The following is an 18063-nucleotide window of genomic DNA, read 5'->3' on the forward strand; positions in this document are numbered from 1 at the left end:
TGATTTTGTGACACTATTCTCCTGGTTCTCAGCTTGCTTGTTTGACCACTCCTTCCCAGTCTCCTTTGCAATGCCATGCCCATGTCTCCATGCCTTGCCAGTCTCCATGCCATGCCCATTAACAATGAGGGATGGAGGGAGAAATGGCCCAAGACTCTGTCCTGGTCACTATTCTCTTCTCCCTGTATATTATCTCACTTGGCGATACCATCAGCTACAATGGGTTTGCCTATATCACCTATGCAGATGATTTCCCAGATCTATATGTCTGTCTTTATCTATCTATCTATCTATCTATCTATCTATCTATCTATCTATCTATCTATCTATCTCTCTAGTCTCTGTCCTAAGCTATATTCTCCTATCACCAATTGGATGATCTCCAACTGGATGCATAAAATTTATGCCAGTAGGTAGAAATGAAGGAGAAAAGGTACTTTTAGACAAAGTACCTTTTGTCTCCAATTGGATGTCTTCTAGGTATCTCACACTCAACATATTCAAAATTGAGATCATTATCTTCTTCCAAAGTCTTCTCTTCCAAACTTCCCTATTATTGCCTAGGGTACCATCATCCTTCCAGCCACTCAGGCTCACAAACTTGGTGTCATCCTCAACTCCTCATTCTCACTCAAACCACATATCTGATCCGTTGCCAAATCTTGCCATTTCTGCCTTTGCAACATCTCTTGTATATATCCCTTTTTCTTTACTCATATAATCACAAGTCTAGTTCAAGACCTCATCACCTCTTGTCAGGACTATTACAATAGCTTCAATTCTTTCCTCACTCCAATCCATCTTCCAACTTAGCTGCCAAAGTTACTCCTTCTAAAGTATAGGTCTGATCACACACACACACACACACACACACACACCCCACACACACACACTAAATGCCAGTGGCTCCTTATTACCTTCAGGATCAAATAGAAAGTCCTCTCTTGTTCTGTAAAGCTCCTCATAACTTGACCCCTTCCTACCCTTCCAGTTTTCTTACACATAACTCCATTCTACAAACTCTACACACTCAATTCAGCTGCGTTGGCCTTTTCCTTATTCCCTGCACACAACATTCACATTCTCTTTGCCTTTACATTGACTGTCCCTTATGCCTGGGACTCTGTAATCTCTCTCTCTCCTCCACCTCTTAGCTTCCTAGCACTCACAAAATCCTGCCTTCTACCGGAAGCCATTTTTGGTCTCCTCAGCTACCAGTGCTTTTCCCTCCCATAATAACTTTCATCCATTCTCCATCTGGGGACAGGTAGGGGATGCAGTGTATAGAGCTCTAGGTATGGAGTCAACAAGACTCATCTTCATGAGTTCAAATCCAGCCTCAGACAATTATTAGCTGTGTGACCCTGGGCAAGTTATTTAACCCTGTTTGCCTCAGTTTCCTCATCTGTAAAATGAACTGGAGAAGGAAATGGCAAACCATTCTAGTATCTTTGCCAAGAAAACCTCAAATGGGGTCATCAAGAGTCAGACAAGATTGAAATGAATGAACAACAAAAATTCTCTATCTTTCTATCAATCCATCTATCATCTAGCTAACTAGCTGCATGTATGTGTGTGTGAGACACATAGTCAGCACTTAATATGTGCTAGTGATCCACATTATATCACATCACTAGAATTGCATTACAATTTTGTCTTAAAAGTACCTTTTCTGCTTTGTTTCTACCTACTGGCATAAATTTTAATTATAGGCCCTCAAATTAAACAAACCAATTTGAAAAGACTCCTTAATACTTAATGAATGTAAAGTGAATAGATGTCCCTCAGAGTTGGGCCTGCTCCTTCCATGGACTCCCTACAATGCAAGGATGCTTAAATGACATTTATACCAATGACTTCTCTAGTCTTGACTTCCTAGTTTAATGCTTATTCACCAAACATACAATCTGGCTTACTGCTTTTGGTAATATGCTATTCACTGCTTTACATTATCGAACTTCTTTAAAAATACTCCAAGGTGTGGTTTGTCTGAAAGATACCAAAATAAAGATCTCTAAGGCTGTCCTGTAGGGAATTTGCTTATCTGTGGTTTCATATCTTTAGATTGATTATTGCCTCAATAAAAGTTCTATTTTTATTTTTAATTCTTTTCTTGGTCAGCCTCCCAGAAAATGATTTAAGGCAACTCTACTAATCAACTATATAACTTTTGGCTGAATTTCAAAAGTCAAGGATATTAATTCTTTTTGTATTACATTTGTTTTCCTTTGATGTTGAGAGTTGTTTAGAACTTCCAAGAGGCTTGGAACAAATACATTTCACAGAAATATGTATCTGTTCAATTTTTAGAGGGAAACAATTGCGGGGGGAGTCTTTCAGTTGACATAGGAAGAAAGAGCCCCTGACACTTTACAACGTATGTAGATAATTGAAAGTACATTGTGACAAGAAATAGAAGATGGTATATATCATTGAAATTGGAAAATAATCCCCAAACCACTTTTTTAACTAAGAATTTAAACTGTTTTCCCCAACAAACATTTTGTCAGAATTACCAATAAGAAATAAAATTAAGTGATGTTTGTTTCTCCTTCTGTCCCTTTCCTTGGCCCTGTTTGGGATTTGATAGAAGTGGAAGAGAATAATTTAGCCTCCCCAAAAAGCAGGCAAAAGGAGGATAAGCAATATGCCTAAACCCTCAAAATGGATGAGCATAAGAAAATGAATAAAGAGTCAAATCTCACTATTTTGAACTAATTAGGGTAATACTAACATGAATGACTGAATGAAAAATCTGAATTATAAAATATTTTAAAAGAAATATAATTTCTTCACTTTCAAATATATGCAATAACTAGGACCAGGTTAAAAGGCAGGGGGCAGAGGACAAAAATAACTATGAATCTTTGTAGTTAGTTATCAATTATTTGTATTTATGAATGTAGAAAAATTTATATTCTCAAAGTGCTTTCAATATTCTTAACAACAATAGTGTGCATCTGATTTGCTGGCTTAAAATGCAAACTCCCCCTGCCCATCCCTCTCTCCCAGCCTTTTTTTCACACAGAACAGAATTAACCTTTAGACCTACCCCTGTTCCAAAGTTCCTATGACCTCAGGAGTCAAATTTGTTTTCGTACCTTTTGGGCTGAGACAATATTTTATTTCTATCAGACTCAAAATGTTCTCCCTATATCTTTTCTCCTTGGGTTATACCTGTATTTTCAACTTGTGGTTATCTTCCATGATGGCCTTTGGCCATGTGCCTTCCATCATTCTCTTTGCATAATCTTACCATTTTTCTCTATATGTAATAGAAGAGAAGAAAAAACTTCCAGGAGACATGATCACTTTCTTCACATTTCTGAAGAACTTTCATGTAGAAGAGGAATTGAATTTGTTCTTTCTATAACCTCCTTGAGGGCAAATAATATTTCACTTCTATCTGTAAGTGCCTAACATACAGTATATGTCTAATAAATACATATTAATAGATCGATTGCACCTTTGGTTCTCTTTTCTGCTTTAAGACAATTAAAATCAACTGTCCTTTTCCCATTTAAATATTTTCAGTTCTTGGTGCTCCCACCTCTACTCCTGACAAAATAAGTTATTTATCATCCTCTTCACCTTTCTTGTGTCTCATTCTAAAATAGATGCTATAAAGCTGGAAGTGATATTACCCCTAATAACACTTACATTACCTTTACATTAATTTTAGTAACCTTTACATTTTAGAAACCAAGCAAATGAGGCTAGGACAAGTTAAGGCGAGCTGCCCAAATATGGCAGAGAAAGGATTTGAATACCAGTTTTCTGACTCCAAATCCCGTGTGCTAAATTGTACTCCTTTTCCTCCTCTACACTGATTGAGATATTCATTATAAAAGCACATCTAAAACTGGGCCTTTAAGAAAGCTGCTGTACAGAAGATTCATATGATAAATTTGAGTAAAATTATGAAAGTAATATTTCACTATTTGAACATATATAACTCTTAAGTGCTGGACATTGTAACCCTTTAATATGCAAAATTAAGCAGCACCAGAAATTATTCATGCTGAGTGGTCAGCTTGGAGAGCCATTAAACACCTTGGCTAGTCAGAGAATTAGAGACTCAGTCATTGGCTGGAATCACTATCTGAAGCATCTCCTCTATATCCCTGAACACTGGTCATCCAACTTTCACTTGATCACCTCCAGTGCCGGGAATTTCATTGTCAAGGCAGTCCACTCCATTTTGAGACAGCTTTGGTTAAGAAATTCCTCCCCATGTTAAGCCAAAATCTATCTCCCTACTACTATCTCCCTACAATTCTGACTTGCGAAGCCGAGCGGAGCAAACCTAATGCCTCTTTTACTTGATAATGATTCAAATAATTGAAGGATGCTTTCATGGCCCTCTGGTTAATCTATATTCCCGTAATATGAATTTGAGAACTGACTGAAATCTAAGGATTTATGGTTCAGAGGGATAAGCATTCCCCTCTCAGCTCAAACAGTGATTTGTGTCCACTGTAATCTTTGCACCAGAAGCTAAAACTGAGTTATGCAAACTCTGTGTTCTTAAAGACACACACACACACACACACACACACACACACACACACACAGAGTCTATGAAAGATAGAGAGCAGCAGTGGAGTTCTGCCTATCCAACAACAAGCTGATCTGGAAAGATTCAGCAGCAAGGGGGAAACAGGAAAAGAAGAAAGGAAAGGAGGGCCCTCAGCCCCCTCCCTCAGATACTTCAGAGTACAAGGTTAGGGCTGAAGCTCCCGCTTTTACCTTTCTCTTCAAGGACAGAATAAAGTTCTAACAGAAGGTCTCCTCTCGCCTGAACAGCGCCATGTAAAAGACAAGGATAAACATGATTTAAATTAGGGGATGGAACCAAACCTCTACTTGAAGGTTAAAGATTTTGCTAACTGGGAGGTCTGACCTACTGTGATTTGTTAATAATTTTTCATTTGTTATAAACCCATAAAGCAGCAAAGTATGCAGGAACTGTTTTTTCAAGTGAGCTAATTATTATAGCACAGTGTGCTCATTAAATCTTCAAAGATAAGGGAGGCTGGGAAAGACAGGATGCGTCATCAGCTGGTCATCTGAGTAAGATCCAGTGTCATCCATGCACAATGATGTTACACCCCTGTGTACCCTCTTCAACCTGTTTACCTCCCAGTGCACGAGCTTTAGCTTATCTAGATCTGAGGACCTGAATCTGAATCTTGGCACTGTTATTTTAAAGTTGTGTGATTTGGGGCAAATCATTTAATTTCTCTACGCCTCAGTTTACATGATGCCATTAAACTATAAGATGGGACCTATAAGGTTCCTTGTAACTCAATACCTATGCCACGATGAGCTCTAGGGAGCCAGATGGTACAATGGATAGAGCATTGGCCCTGAAAGTCAGGAAAACCTGAGTTAGTGTAACATTACACCGGCTGTGTAACATTAGGCAAGTCCCTTCACCTCTGCCTACCTCAGTTTCTTCAGCTGTGAAATGGAGACAATAATAATACCTATCTCTAGAGTTGCTATGAGGATCGAATGAGATAATATTTGTTATACGCTTAGCACAAAGCCTGGCACACAGTAGGTACTTAATGAAAATCTTTCCAAAAAATGGGACCTATTGGAAGAAATCAAAATCATAGAGGAACAGAATGAAATATTTATCATCTGCATCATCCTACATGCTATCAGAGTTGTATTGAAAATGCTCTTGTGAACCCACAGAACATAGCTTATGTATAGGGCATATTTATGATAAAACGGTTATCCAACTACGAAAAGCAGCTATTCTGTAGAAAGAATATTCCACATTTGTGGAAAGAATAAATAGCAACATAGCAACTTGTCCCAGGGCTATTTCTATCTGCACGCTATCAAACAAAATGAGAATGAGAGAATTCATAGCAATTTCAATTGGCATCTATTTGGGCTTTGGCAGCCATGTGACACTGTAGTGTTATGAATGTTTTCAGTATCAGGGTTCTCAAAGATTAAGTCAGAAAAGGATAAGCTCTGACAAGTCGTTTCAGTTCAATCATTCTCAGCTGTGTCTGACCCTTTGGCAACCCACTGCGGGTTTTCTTGGCAAAGATGCCAGAGTGGTTTGCCATTTCCTTCTCTAGCTCATTTTACAGATGGGGAAACTGAGGCAGACAGGGTTAAGTGACTTGCCCTACTCACACAGCTAGTAAGTATCTGAGGCCAGATTTGAAGTCAGTTAGATGAGTCTCTCTGACTCCAGACCTGGTGCTCTATCCACTGTACCTCCTAGCTGCCCCCAACAGACACAATCTGCTTGACAACTTGTAATCCTTCCTCTTAGGAAGACTTCCAGTATGGAGGAAACATATCGCCTCCCCAAACAGCCCATTCCACTTTGGGATGGTTCTAATATTTTGGAAGATTTTCCACATCAACACCTAACTTTACCCTTTCACAACCTCATTACCTCTCCCCAATTGTTCAGAGCATTCCCTGCTATTACCAGGTAGAATAAACCTAATGACCCTCTTCCAGGTGGAAGAGCTTCAAATATTTGAAGATAGCTATCCTATCCCCAGTAAATCTCCTCTTTTTCTGGCTAAATATATATAGTTCCTTCAAAAGATGATCATTTGGCATGAGCTTTAGGCATTTCACCATCTCTATAAATATTCTCTCAATACTTTTCAGCTTAGTGTTGTATCTAAAGTGAAAAATGCAGAATGGAAAACAGGATTCCAGAGGTGGTTTGATTCCTCTAGAGTATGAGGACACTGCCACATCTCCAATCCTAGGCACCATGTCTCTCAATGCAGGCTAGAATTGCAGTAGTTTCCTCGGCTATAGACCTTTACTTGTAATCCATTAAAAATTCCCAGATCTTTTTCGGACAAACAATTATCTAGACCCATTGGCCCCACATTTGAGGTTAATTTGACTGAAAAGGAAAGTGGAATGTAGGAAAGGGAGTAATTTATAATGAGGCTGGAAAGTCGACATTAAACCATTAATGGGCCCTCTCATTGGGTTCAGTCAAACAAATCCTAAATATTCTTAACTGCACTGTACTCTGAGTATAACAATCCACATCTCTCCATCTTGTGCAAAAGAAAGGCATGAGAAATTCTGTCAAATGTTTTGCAAAAAATCTAGATAAACTATATCTAGTATATCCTTTCCCTGATCTACCAGACTACTAACTTGGTCAAAATAAGGTTAGTCTGGCATGACTTTTTCTTTATAAAGACATACTTCCTCTTAGTGATCACCATTTCCTTTTCCAGATGTTCACTAATCATCTCTTCAATAACAAGCTTTCTAGAATTTTTGCCAGGAATTGAAGGTAAGCTGCCTGGCTTGTAATTTGCAAAGTCCATTCTCTTCCCTTTTATGAAAATCAAGACATTTATCCTTTATTTATCTTAAAATATGCTTATAGTTCTCCTTTCAAAGGTCACTTGATAGTATGCCTTAGGCAGCTAAGTGACAGAGGTATAGACTTGACATCAGAAAGACCTGAACTTACATCTGGCCTGACACTGATTAGCTTATTACCTCAGTCTACCTCATTTTCTCCATCTGTAAAATAGAAATAACAATAGCACCTATCTCTGAGGGTTGTTCTGAGGATAAAACAAGATGTTTGTAAAACGCTTTGCCAATAGTCAAGAAACATTTATTAAATGCCTACATATTATATCAGGCACTATGCTAAACACTGGTGATACAAATAAGAAAAAGACAGTCCCTGGCCTCAAAGAGTTTACAATTTAATGGGGGAAGACAATACACAAAAGAAAGCTGAAAAGGGAGAGGGACAACTAGAGCATATCCAGAAAGAATTGAAACCAATTAAAGCAACAGAATAGATAATGAAGTTATTTGAGACATTTTGAGCCTTCTATAAAGGTAGCCTTTAGAAGGAGTTTATTGCTTCACTCTCAGCCCTGCAATCAGTGGAGAGAGGCAACTGAACTTTGCAAACCTTAAAGTACAAATAGCCAGCTATCACTATAATAATAATTATTATTTTGAAACACACCTTCCAATTATTTCCAATTATATCCCTGTGGATATGGTTCATTAAAGGAAATTTTTTTTCTTATCAAAGGATCATGTCCAGTTTAGCCCTTATTTAAGATCAATTTGTACCACCACATATACCAAAGCCATTTCAGCTTCATGCCAAATCTGTATCAGTAGAAGACAATGAATTTTTGTCACCAGCCTCCTTAGAGTGGACAAGTCCCACAGAGTGGATTTAAATACTAAATAGTAATTGTTTCTGTTTTACCCAGAAACCCTGAGGATCTTCTCCTAGTTTGATTTTTTTTTTTATTAGAAGGGCCATCTCTTGAGCAACTACTTATAGAAGCCTATTCATTGAATGAGTGTATTTCACTCAAAATCAGAATGCTCTAAGACCTTAGCCTGAAAGGGCCAGGGTCTCATATTCATCCTGCCTGGGTCATCTCTAGCAGTCCTGATGAATATCAGGCCACTGGATCCAGATGGCTCAGGATAAGTAAGTGAGATTGGTGACCTTGCACAGCCCTCCCTCACTCAAAGTCAACTGCATGTCATGTCATCATCCTGATGTCATGGTCCTCTTTGAGAACAAAGGACAAACACAACAACCTTAGGGTAGAATGAGGCTATAGTGATGGCACTGGCATTACATCATCATGTTCATTATATCTGCATGGCCATTCTCTCAAGGCCAACCTAGTGATGCTGGTACTGACAGCCATATCTAGTGTGCCCATGCTTCTAGGCAGTGGGTAGAAGACACCATCTAAGCCAGATAGGACATTATTTTTCCAGATAATGTGGTCAAGGACTGGGCAAAAGATCCTGGAGGGATAGACCCAGCAGAAATAGTCACAGTAGGTTTGTGGGCCATAATTGACATGGGCATAAATAAGACTATAAAAATCTCTTTATATATATATTTGAAGATTCAAATATATTGTAGTCTAAATTCTATCCCCTAGGATTTTGTTTAGCCTGATGTACCAGACTAGCCTACTATGTTGTCACTAATGCTTTAGAAGAGGTAGAGTTATTGCTCTCCAAATTCATATATCATAGTAGGGGAAAAGACTGAATTTGTGAATTTATTGCCATAGGGAACTCCAGGAAGAGAAAACTCCTTTTTACCAGTGCAAGTCAGCACCTTCTTTGGAACTTCTAGTCTTGGAGAACTGCCTAAAGCACGGGGAGGCTAAGTGATTTAACCTCTAGGTCATACAAATAGCATGTGGCAGAGGTCTGGCTTGATCTCACATCTTCCTGGATCTGAGAAAAGTTCTCTATTCACTATATCACTGTTACCTCTACAGAATCATATCATCAATGGAAAGCTGCAGTTAGAAATTCTTATAAACTCTGAATAGTGAACAATCAAATGACTCTAATGTTAGCACTGAGTGGCTTCCAACCAAAAACTACCTTTGTTCTTTCTCAAACACTCAATCATATCGCTTGAGGGGATTGAGGGTGGTAGGGTGGAACTGAAGAGCTGGAGGCATCTAGCTCACCACCGCAGGATGGTAGGAAGTGGGTCCAAGAACTGGAGTGGAACAGGGTCTCTGTGTTCTCTTTCCCAGAGGTAAGAATGAGGATTCAGTATGCAGCCAGGAAGGAAAAAGGACAAGGGAGAATTGGGAGGAAGGTTTAGGAGTAAGGGGAATGCTTCTTATGGTGACTGTTTCCAACAGGATCTAAAGGCTTGACAAACATCCTTGCAGCTTAGGATCTTGGAACCATCCTTCCCTTCCACCTATACCATTTTCATTTAGAATGTGAATTCCTTGAAAGCAGGGGTCATCTCACTCTTCTATCTGTATCCCCAGCACTTAGCACTGTGCTTGGCACACAGTAAGAACTTAATAAATTTTTTTTTAATTCATTCAGTGCCAATGGCCTGAAGAGATGGTGTCCATTTCTCCATTTAACATTCCATTTGGCGCTTTTCTATACACACATATGCTCTTTATTGCCTGCATTTCCACCGGGAGGCTTATTTGAGAATGTATGAACTATGGAATAAATCTAGACTAAGAGGAATTTCTGAAATATGTTGTTTAAAAGAATAGGTCAAATCTAATTAATGACTGGCTTCTGGGAAAAGAAAACTGTGGCTGAGATGTCCTACTCACTTTTTAGCGCTGATAATATATGGGCCACTCAGCTTTTACCAGCTGTTGTACCTATGTTTGCTTCATGTGCTCAATGCCCTCATTAAGCAGTTTAAAATTGGTCAGTAAAATGAATTCTGTAGAAGTTCTCTGTGTCTCTGCCTATCCCCTGACTTCTATGGTGTTGATAGAAGCTGTTTTATTCAAAGGTTCAAAGAGCTAAATTGTGCTACAGATAAACTGGAGACTCACTATAACACTAACATTCAGTGTGAGGGAGGTCAACCTTAGCTCTTAGATCAATCAATCAGCATTTTTAAATCACTTACTATGTGTCAGGCACCATGTTAAATGCTGGAAATAAGAAAGATAAAAATATCCTCTCCAACAGTATTTATTCCTGAATTTATGTAAGTTCTATGTCATTAACTCACTATGTGACCTTACATACGCAGCTAGGTGGTACAGAGGATAGAGTCCTGAAGTCAGGAAGACTCATCTTCCTGAGTTCAAATCTGACCTCAGACACTTACTAGCTGCATGCAAGTCACTTAATCCTGTTTGTCTCAGTTTTCTCATCTGCAAAATGAACTTGAGAAGGAAATGGCAAACCACTCCAGTAATTTTGCCAAGAAAACCCCCAGTGAGGTCACAAAGAATAGGACACAACTGAAACAAATGACTAAAACAAGAATGATCACTTAATTTCCAGAGTAAGTTTTCTCATGAGTAAAATAAGGGAATGAGACTTCTTCAGCTTATTTTAGTTCTAAAATACTATGATTCTATGACCATTGTTCATTTGTCATTCGTATAACAAATACTGAGTATTAGTTTGGATTTAAAAGTAATATTAGATATAGTGCCTGTCTTCAAGGACCCTAACCTAGAAGGACATAGCAAACAAAATAGAGATGTCATATGTAAAGTGCTTTGCAAAGCCTACACTTTGTACTTCTATAAATATCAGTTATCATTATCATTATTACAAAGCTTCAAAGGGTTATGAGATCAGCAATGAAGAGGAGGCAGTGAAGTAGAGAAAAGGGGACCCAGGACAAAGTTTTAGGGGATACCCATAATTAGTACACAGGAAATAAAAGATGACTCCCCCCAAAAATGAGAAGAAGCAGTCATTGCTTAGGTTTGATAGAATATTTTCTGTAGAGAAGTAGACACTGAAGCCAGATACAGAGGAGGAAGTTGGATGGTGAGGAAGTAGATATTGAACATAGAACCATCTTTCAAGAAGACTGGTAGTGAAGTGGAAGAGAAAGACAGGACAGTAACATGAAGGTGTATCAGGATAAGAGAAATTATCATGGGATAGGACAGATCTGAGCATATTTGTAGGTAAAGGGGAAGAAACTAGTTGGGGAAGAGAGATGAATGAGAGAAATGAGATAATTGATTAACCAAAGTCTTGGAGGAAACAGGAGAAAAATGGATCCTGAATCTCATTCTCTACTGACTCAGATGAAGAAATTAGCCTTAAGAAGGACAAAGGATATCTTTTCCTCTGAGACACAAGTGAAGGATGGTGAAGAAAAGTTTTGAAATGAGGAAAAATATTGACAAGCAGAATGGGAAGATGATTGTGAAGTTCATAGTAAGTCTTGATCTGGTGTCCCTATCGTGGAAAGCAAAGTTATTTGCTGAGAGTGTGGGAAGTTTAGTGGTTTGATGGTTGAGGAGTAAAGGAAATATTTGAAACAGAGTTAACAGAGAATTTGATGGGAAGTAAACCAATGAAAAGATGTCTGAGTTGCAGTAAAGGCCCAATTTGAGTTGAAATGATCAACTCTTCATAACTCTGACATGCTCTAGCAAGTCTTAGCAGATGAGTCAGGAGGAAAGAGAAAACAGATGCTGGAGATGACACCAGAGTGGGGAGTGGCATGGTGGGATAACTGATATCACAGAAGCATCTGAAATGGAGACTTGGAAGCTTGATCAGGTTAATTTAACAGACCAGTCAGTTGCTGTGTGGAAGCTAATCAGGGAGCCAGAAGAGCAATTCTTCAGTTTCTTTGGTAGGCACCCTTGAGTGCCAATCCATTAGGGTCATCAACATTCAGTAGGAGGTCAGTAGCTTTTAAATTCAAGGTGAAATTTCACTGACATGATTGAGTAAAGAAGACTCAAAGAAAGACCAAGTGAAAGAGTCTTAAAGGAAGATAATCGTGTGTTTAAAAATATCTGGGCAGAAGGCTGATCCTGTAGTTACCTAAGAGAAATAAACTCCTCTCAGATAGAGTTATACACTGCTCTCCTCTTTGAAGGTGAATTAACTCTTTTAGGACAGAAGTGTTTCATTTAGTACCAGAAAGAAGCAGCTTACTAGATAGCACCCTGGACAGTAGTTTGATGACCCTAGTTCTCCAAATAATTAGACTTGGTAATATCACTTAAAGCACTCGTTATGGCCTGGGGTCCTCAGTGCAAGTTGTTGATGTGACAGCAACTCTTAAAAAAAAGAAAGAACTTGAGTGAAAAAAAGTATCTGAGCTAGTCACTCAAAACTTAACATGTTAATTACTTGTTATTTTGGATATATCTGCATAGGATCAATGCAGATAATATTTGTAAAGTGCCTTCACATGACGTATAGCAAATGCTTAATAAATATTTGTCCCTTTCTCCCTCTCCTCCTAAGAATCTCCAGAATCTCAGTAATCTCTACCTCTAAACACATCGTATGTGAAATATACTACATGTAATTACATAATATATTACAGATAATACATTATCATGAATTGAAATTAGCACAATTTACTGTTCTTTCTTCAAAACAACTACTGGAGACAATAAGAGTATGGCAAGAGATATCAGTGAGATATATTGACTGCTAGCTCAAAATTCAATAACCCAAAACACAGACTCTTAGAATTGGGAGGAACTCAAGGGACCATCTAGTCCAACCCTTACCCTACTCACAAAGAATCTTGTCTACAACATTCCTGACAGGAGTTCCTCTGGTCTTTATTTAAAGATCTCCAGTGATAAGGAACTCTTTACCCCTTCAGTCAAGCTGCTGCATTTTTGACAGCTCTAATTGTTAGGGAGTTTTGTTGTTCTCCCCTCCCCGCCCCCTCCATGATATGTTGAGTCAAAAATCTATTTATCAGTACCGTTCACCCATTGGCATTAGTTCCATCCACTGGGGCTGGAGTTTTCTACCTTTTCTGACACTGTATTCACTTCCATGCTGCCCCTTATCCTTGTTTGAATTTCACCTTAACTTCAGCACATTATTCTAGCCTCCCAGTTCTGCTATCCAATATATTAATTATCCCTCCAAGCTTTATGTCATCTGCAATTTGCTAAGTATGCCTTGTTTGCTTCTGTCTAAATCACTGAGAAGAAAACAGGCCCAGAGACACAGTCCAGGGCTCTCCAGTAGAGGTCTCCCTCCACAATAGCTTTGATCAATACTCCATGTCCCATCAGTCCATTAAATATCCAATGTCCTAGGAGGAAATATAATGTCATCCCTTATTAGGAGTGAGAGATAAGAAACAAAGGGGAAAGAAAAATGTATAAACCAATGTAGGCAAACATAAACCAAGAGAAAGCACCAACAGGAGACTTCCACACTTGCAGAGAAACGCCTATGCAGCTAGAGACAGGGATTAACGTGGCTTGGCTGTCCTGCTTATCTGTCCTTAATGTAAAGAAACAGATAGATACCTCTTGTCCAGACTAGCTGTCAGAATGACTGCATGAATATTATTTTGGTCCATCCTGCTGCCGCTGCTATGTAACCCAACAAGAGAGACCTCTTCCCTGTATACTCTGCCATTTGCCCTATCTCTGTGGTTTCTTCTGATGCTTATAGAGAAAAACCACAATGGAGAGCAGTGAGCTCACTTTTATTTTTAACTCATCTTAATGGTTGTTAACATTTGTTCTGTGTACTTTTACTAGCCTAAATGGATGTAAATAACATCTTGTACCTAGTGTGGTATTGACCATGGTTTATTTTTAGTGAACATAAAGATCCAGGAAGGAAAGGTAGAGACCCAGCTTTGATGGTTCCACATCCTCCCAGACATGATTGGAAGCTTCTTAGAGAATAATTTTAATCTAATGCATTTGTCTGGACAAGCACCTTGGTAAGGGGAAGGTTTAAGATAAAAGACATTGTCCCTAAAGCAAAATAAATCAATAATTAAATAAACAATGATCATTAACCACCTTCATAAAAGAAAGTGGTAAGCACTCAGGCAGGAAGTACTTTAATACAAGATGATAGAAGGGAGTGGTGACACACTTGTGATCCCTGCTATTGGGGAGACTGAGGCTGGTGGATTGTTTGAGCTTGAGAGTTCTAAACTGTGCTGGGCTGAAGCCAGTCAGGTGTCTGCACTAAGTCTAGCGGAAGGAAAAGAAAGAGGGAGGGAAAAAGGAAGGAAGGAAGAAAGGAAGGAAGGAAGGTAGGGAAAAGGAAAGGAAAGGAAAGAAAAGAAAAGATAAGAAAAGAAAAGAAAAGAGAAGAAAGAAAGAAAGAAAGAAAGAAAGAAAGAAAGAAAGAAAGAAAGAAAGAAAGAAAGAAAATACCAGTTGATACCAGTTTTGAAACCTCCATGTACAATTAGTGTGCTCTTTGACTGGCTCTTTTGTTCAATTAAACAAATATTTATCCACTATTTACTGTGTACCAAAGGCTGTGCCAGCTGCTGAGGGAGATGCAAAGTTTAGATAAGACACAGTCACTTCCTTATGGAGCTAAAATCTACATCTGTCATTTCCTAAAATTGTCTAATGGGAGTGAAGGATGTTCTGAATTGCATTTTTCTTTGTTCTTTACAGAGCACCTATCATAGCATACTGTCTTGCATGTAGTAGGTACTTAATATATATTTGCTAATGAATGAACGTAAATTCCATAAAGTTTTGCCTCTAGTCAGGTCTCTTCATACAAAGAGCAATCAAGGGAAATTTCGAAATAATTAGGGATTTCAATTCATTTCTTTTGTGAGTGCTGTTGTCCAGGGTAAATCTTTAGTGATAAAATCATTAGAATAATGGTGGAAAAGTATAAGACTTTTTAAATATGCTGAAAATGATGAAAACAATAATTTAACGCTGTCATGTATGTCATCTAGCTTCCATGATGAAAGTACTTCTAAACCATTTCCTATGACTTGTTCAAAGTGAATATATGACAGAGGACATCATCAGTCAATCAAATAATATCTTAGTACCTGTAGTACAAGAAGGATGACAATAAAAACTTGAGGAATGGAGAATAAAACCCACTTTCTCCCTTCCCAGGGAAGGGCATAAATACCAATTAAATGGGCTGGTCAATTTGTGTGAAATATGAAGAGAGACAGTGGTCTAGGAAGCAAAAGACCTGGGTTCTAGCTTTGACTCTTCTACCAAATGAAACCTTGAGCAAATAAATTGAACTTTCTTGACTTTATTTTTCTTGTCCATATAAGCATAGGGTGGTCTCTTAAAGCCCTTCCAACTCTACCTCTATAATCTAAATCTATAATTCTAAAAATCACCTGGTATTTTTAAAGGACCTTCATTCACCCTATTAGGTAAGACTCTCAGAATTGGAAGGTACCTGGGAAATGATTTAGTTAGTTCAGTTCAACTAGAAGAAGAGCCCCTTAACTGGCTTACCTAACTTCTTACTTCACTGAAGAAATTAAGGTTATTCACCATAAGGTCCCTTTACTCCCTTTTCTTCATCTCAGAATCCTTTGACATCATCTCTGCTTCCTCCTTTTTCTCCAGCCCCTGAAAGAGAGAGAACCTTTCTCCTTGAAGGTAAACTCCTTTATAGATGCCCGTGATCCTGTCCCTTCCTATCTTCTCCAGCATCTTTCCCTTTCTCTCTCTCTTTTAAACTCTCTCTTCCCCTACATCTACTGGTTCTTTGTCTGCTGCTCAAATATGCTCAAGTCTATCTTATCCTTATAAAAAAATCTTCACTAGACCCTAACATTCCCTCAATTAATTGTTCTATATCTCTCCTCCTTTCCTCAGCCAAACTCCCAGAAAAAAAAAAAAAGCTTTTATTCTTCTTACCTCTCCTCCCCTTTGCACTCACTCTACAAACCATTGCAATCTGGCTTACAACCTCATCAGTCAACTCAAACTACTTTCTTCAAATGGCCAATGATCTAATTGTCGAATCTGATAAAATATTAAGATCAAGCTTCTCAGTCTTCATCTTTTTGACCTATTTGCTACATTTGATACTCTGGTCACCCTCTTTTCCTAGACACTCTTTCCTCTTTGGTTTTCATTATGCTGTTCTCCCTGGTTCTCCTCCTACCTGTCTAGTTACTCCTTAATTTCCTTTGCTATTACATTCCCTAACTGTGGTTTCTTAAGACTCTGTCCTGGGCTCTCATTTATATTTTCTTTCCTGATGACTTCACCAGCATTCATAGGAGTTAATTTTTATTTCAATGCTGATAACTCACAGGTTCATGTATGCAGATCCAATCTCCTCCTGAGATTCAGTTTCATATCACCAACTGCCTACTGATATTTCAAAATTGATGTTCTTGAGACTTCTCAAAACTCAACATGTTCAAGGAAGACTTTATTATCTTTCCCACTAAAGCTCCCCCTCTTTCAAACTTCTCTATTTCTGTCAAAGGTGCCAGCATTCTTCTAGTGTCCCAGGTTCATAACCTTAGCATTATTATTGACTTCACTCTCCTTCTTCCTAAATATCTAATCTATTGCCACATTTCATCATTTAAAGTTGTTGAGACAACAGGCCTTCATTAAGTACTTAGTATCTGCCAGGAATTATTCTACCCACTGAAGAAACAAATAAAGGGGAAACAAAAAACAGTCCCTGCTCTCAAGGGGTTTACAGTACAAAGAGGGAGATAACATGAGCAATTACGTACAAAAAGATATATATGGTAAATCGGGGATAATCTCAAAGGGAAAGTACCAAGAGGACTGTGATAGCCAGGGAAGGAACTGAGGAGAAGAGTGATTGGAGGTCAGGGAGAGGACGAAGAAGAGTGTATGGGGTTGCAAGGCAAAGGAAAAGATAGAATGATAGCAGAATGGAATCACATAAAAGAATTTCAGAGTTCATGAACATGGAAGTGGAACACTTGTGAGTGATGGCAAGATCAAGGGTATAATTATCTCTGTGCGTAGCTAAGACAGGGTGGAAGAGTAGTTGATTTCTACTTACATACCATCTCCTGCATCAGACCTCTATCCACTACTCACACAGCAACCACTTTAGTTCAGACCTCTCTACCTCTCATTTGGACTATTGCAAGGACTTCCTAATTGGTCTCCCAGCTCTAAAACTCTCCCCTCTCCAATCTATTGCAAAACTCCCAAAATAATTTTCCTTAAGCACAGTTCTGAAAATTTCACTCCCATACTCCATAATTTTCATTAGCTTCCTCTTGCCTCTAAAATGAATATAATCTCTTTGACTTTAAAGCACTTTACGACTTAGATCAAAACAAACTTTCCATCCTCATTATACATTATTTTTTTTCCCACAATCTATTGTTTGACCAAACTGAACTTTCCTCTATTCCTCACAGATGTTACTCTACCCTCAGTTTCCCTGTCTTTCCATTGGCTAATATTTATGCTTGGCAATCACCTCCTTTTCATTGAATCCTCCAGTTCTTTCAATACAAGGCTCAAGCATGCAATCTTTCTTGTTTGCCCTAAGTGCAAATAGCTTTTTCTTCTATTTTATTTTTAACCAGTTTATATTTATTCTTAATAAATATATCACCTCCATGCTGTAAAGATAATAACTATGAAGATATTGTACAATCAACATACAGGATATTTGAAGGAGGGAAAGAAACCAAAGGCATGCAAAAAAACTTGAACTTTGTTAATTCCCCCAAAAGATGATTAAGAAAACATCTACTGACTTCTATGTCTGCTGTCCCATTCATATGAAATCTTTATGAGGATAATCTATACATGAATTAAGGGT

General features: G+C 38.3%; 1 protein-coding gene across 2 annotated transcripts in view; it reads right to left on the reverse strand.

Moving 5' to 3' along the window:
• ATP8A2 (ATPase phospholipid transporting 8A2) overlaps window positions 1–18063 on the reverse strand; it is a 761757-nt gene that overhangs the window by 736332 nt on the left and 7362 nt on the right. Inside the window, exon 1 of one of the 2 annotated variants that reach the window (XM_072611756.1) lies at window positions 4750–10691. The exons of the other annotated variant lie outside the window; for it this stretch is intronic. The gene's annotated coding sequence lies outside the window, so the exon portion shown is untranslated. Of the gene's footprint in view, window positions 1–4749; window positions 10692–18063 lie in introns of those variants that run through there. 2 annotated transcript variants of the gene reach the window in all.

Source organism: Notamacropus eugenii, chromosome 5, assembly GCF_028372415.1.
Source record: "Notamacropus eugenii isolate mMacEug1 chromosome 5, mMacEug1.pri_v2, whole genome shotgun sequence".
In the NCBI taxonomy this organism is placed as follows: domain Eukaryota; kingdom Metazoa; phylum Chordata; class Mammalia; order Diprotodontia; family Macropodidae; genus Notamacropus; species Notamacropus eugenii.